The following is a 4,464-nucleotide window of genomic DNA, read 5'->3' on the forward strand; positions in this document are numbered from 1 at the left end:
ACCTTCCATCAAAGGTAAGGATCAAAACGCTGTAGTTCGGCTAAAAGATTTCCAAAAATTAGTGAGTTCATTTTAAAACACAAGCATTAAGGCTTTTCATTACCAATGGGAGAAAACTCAACCTGAATTCAACAATCCACCATGCGAGGACGGCTTCGACGTACTAGAGGGGTTAACCCTGTTTTCAGTACGGAAGTCTTACAATCAACTCACTAAGGACAAGGTAAGATTTACATCAACCGCTATGGTAATTGAAACCTATGGCTAATGTATGAAAACATATTAACAATGGACAAAGCCACAAAACAATTGAATGTGTGAAGTTAACTGATTATGAGTATTCACAAAACATGGTCAAGGTATGATTAAGATTGATTCAAAGAAATGTTATGAAATGGAATTTGAAAAGTCAAGGACTTAGGGTCCAGGTTTCTAATTTGAAAAGACATGAAGATGTTTGCACAACAAGTCAAAGTTTTGAATTAACAATGTGAAAAGGTTTAGGACAAAGAGGGTATGGATAAGGGAGTGTAAAACTTCCTAGAAGTTCACCTCTTGAAATCATATAGAAGATGATTCAAGTGTGTCCTTAGGAATAGGCAAATGAGCAATAGCAAATAAAGGCAAGGTGATACCGGATGCCATCAATGGACTTATACCAATCTCACTACAAAGGTGGATGCCGGATACCAATAAATGGATTTACACCAGTCTCCTAAAACAAACAGGGATGTCAGATGCCAATAAATGGACTTATTCCAACCTCCTAAAACAAACAAAACCTGGATATCAGATGCCAATCTATCTGGACTTATTCTAATCTCCTCAAAGTAAACAAAATATGGATGTCAGATGCCAATCTGTCTGGACTTACTCTAATCTCCAACAGATGATCATAGGAATACAAAAGCCAACAACATGGTCTTACAATTGCATCCTCACATACAACAAACAAACAAGCAATGGACATGAGTGGCCAAATGAAATGGTCTTACACTCTATCCCTTCCAAATCATAGGAACAATGGCCAATGAATGGACTTACAGTTGTCCTCAATGGGTAAACCAAAGATGGATCACAAGGATATGAAATGATGATCATGCAATAATGAACAATTAATGATGATAAATGCACAAAGGTATGCAAGCAAACATGCACATATGAACCAAGCAATCAATCAAACAAAGTCATTTAGCACGCACTATAACCAAGCAATTAGGCTCAAGCAAGGGTTAGACTTAAGAGTCAACTGGAATGGGGTAAATGGTGCTCTTAACCTTGACATTGAGAGCCAAGGTGAAGCAGATGAAAGGATATGAGGGGTGTGACTCATTGCTCTTATCCCTGGTTAGGGAGAGCATTGAATATCAGAAGGTGTGGGAGTTCAGAAAGTTAGAACTCTCTCCACAAGTTAATGACTCGATAGATCTTGGGTTTTTACTCACTATGCATCAACACATGTGGTGTGAGCAAGGTGAGTGACACACAGAATAGTAGGAGATAGGCTACATATCTCTTCTATCTACCAATTGCCTCATATGAGGTCTTTTCCTGCTTGGGGACAAAGTTAAACAATCACAAACATTACCTCTTAAGGAGGACTTCAGACAGGTGCCTGGCTAAGTAACAAGCCAGGTCTTCCAGGCTACATGGAGACAAGAGATTCTACCTTAATGCTTAAGCAAAGCAAAGCAATAGCAAGTTCACAATGGAACTATAGCAACTAAGGTACCTGAAATCAATCAAATATAATCAGTACTCAATCACAGAGTCAAAACAGACAGGATAAGAACCAACAGTCAACACAATCAATCACATGTGCAAAGCACCAACTAAAATCAAATGAGCTAGCATCCTACAAAACAAATCAAGTTAGTTCATAACAATCAAATAAACCAAACTCAGTCAACTTGAATCAAACTCCTTAAAGCAATTGCTTCTTCACCTGAAAACAAACTCAAATATGAGAAGTGAACCCTTAGGCCAAAGCCTAGGGTCCAAGATAGGGAAACAATTTAAAACAGAACATGAAACTTAACCAAAATCAAGATTAATCAATTAAGAACAAAGTCCAATTTGTCTCATGTCAAAATTATGCACCAACTCCATTTCATAAGCAAAACATGTCAAACTATGCAAATTGAAACACATTGGAGTAAACAGAATGAACACAAGCATATCAATACCAAAATGGCTCAATAAATTTCAAGAAAAATCATGCTTAATCAGAACACACTCAATGAGATACATACCCAAAATCATGTCAATTGGATAAAGGGAAGCAAGTCAATTAAAATCCCTAAGTCAAAGCATATTCCAACAAGCTCATACAAGGCATCAAATCATGCATCAACTTCAAACAAGCATAAAACAGCAACCAAACATGATAAATGAATGCAATCAAAGCCATGGAAACCTTCAAGATGTCTATAATACACATGCCAAATTTCAAGTCCATCCAATAAGCCACAAGAATTTCACAAAACATATGAGATCATGACTCACAAAATGTTCACAATTGGTCAATCAGAGGGAAAATTCTCAAACAAATAGAAAATGCATTCAAAAATCCCAGGAAAAATCACAAGCAAACTTAACATCCATAAGTATCAACATGCAAAAATCCAGAGCAATTGGCATAGCATAAGCATGGAAAATAAAATCAAGAACATGGACAAGAAATGGTGTGACACACATTGTCACACCTCCAAAGATCACATCATATCTCACAATCCAGGAACTCAAAAATAGCAAACTATATACCAAAATGACCAGGAATGAGTCTAGAACACACATGTAAAATTTCAAGAATTTCCAATTAAGCATCAAGATTTCATGAAAGAAATAGCAAGCATTGTGCAACAAAGGACATGTGAAAACAAACCCTAGGCATTTATTTTTTCTACACGTGCACAAATTTATTAAAAATCATCAAAAAATAAAGGACATTGCAAGAATCATGGTAGAAAAAATTGCATGTGAATTGGATTAATAATGAATGAGTTATGATTTTTTGATTGTGGAAGAAAAATAAAAAAAGTGAAATAGAGGCATGCTAACATGTGGTGAGCATAAATGGAAAAATATACAAGGCAAAATGAGGAAAAGCTGGAAACCGGAATCGAACCTACGCCATTTTCAAATTGAGCGCCACTTAAGTGAAACGCTGCGTTTCACTTAAGTGCGTGGCGTGCTGTGATAGGTCACATGGGGAACAAACACAAAATCACATGCAAAGGCAAGGCAAAATGGATCTATGAAATTTTGGAAACGAAAAATATGAAGTTCATCATGTGTTCTTGCTGTTCATCATGCTTATGAACTTTTCATCACAGAAATTAACAAAAATTATATGGATCGAACCAGCATTCATCACAGAGCAATAATCTAACATTGATTTCAATTAATTTTACTCATAGCAAAAAAACCGATCCAAAGAAGTTTCACAATCAAAAATTCAAATCAGCATATCTTCTTCAAAACTTAATGAAATTGCACGATTCGAGTTGCATATTGATCTACATGATAGGATCTACAAAAGTCACATGAAGATTTCAAGAATTGAAGGATCCGAATTCTTACCTATTGGAAGATGCAGATCTTGAATTGTTGGATTCCAAGCTCCAATGGTGAAAACAGAACTTCTATGATCAATAGGAAGATGAATGAAGGCAAGGAAACAGCTCAACACAACTTGAATGCATAGAAATCTTCAACTGCCATGTGAATCTTCAACTTGCAACAACCACGATCTTCACAGATTCACCACTATTTTGCTTCAACAGATGCTCAATTATACCTGCAGATGAGGATTAGCACAAGCACAAGCACAAAGAATCGTGAATTTTGATGAACAAAGTGAAAAAAGTTTGAGAGAATTTTGGTTTGGATCTGAGATTGTGATTGTTGATCTCGATTTTCTGTTATGATTAAGACTATATACCACCTCTTAATCCAGTTTCTTAATCATGATTAGAAAAATGGAAATGGATTAGTGAATGCTTATGTTATGCAATTTGGCAAAAATGCCCTTTTTCAAATGTAACCAATGGAACAGTGTAATTCTTCTTGCAGCAAGTCCAAATTTCTGTTTTGAAGTGATTGGCATTGGTTTGGAGTGAAAATCATGTGTATTTTTCAAAATCACCTTTTTTCCCACCAAAATTTAAATTGGTTCACTTGAAAAATGGACTTTTTATGTGATGATTTTTAATGAAATGTGATGATGGATTATGATAAAGCATGTCAAATGGAGTTTGCTTAAAAAAACCTCACTCAATTTGGCCAAATGGTTCAAGAGTTATGCCTCCTTGAAGTTCAACTTTTCTTGAAAATGATTTGATCATAACTTGCCAACCACACATGAGAAATTGATGTTCTTGGACTTTTTGGAAAGGTGAGAGCAAGATCTTCAACTTTCATGTTGGACAAAATTTCATTTGAAGCTTTCTTGATTATGTAAAG

The sequence above is a fragment of the Lathyrus oleraceus genome, chromosome 5 (assembly GCF_024323335.1).
Source record: "Lathyrus oleraceus cultivar Zhongwan6 chromosome 5, CAAS_Psat_ZW6_1.0, whole genome shotgun sequence".
NCBI classification, from domain to species: domain Eukaryota; kingdom Viridiplantae; phylum Streptophyta; class Magnoliopsida; order Fabales; family Fabaceae; genus Lathyrus; species Lathyrus oleraceus.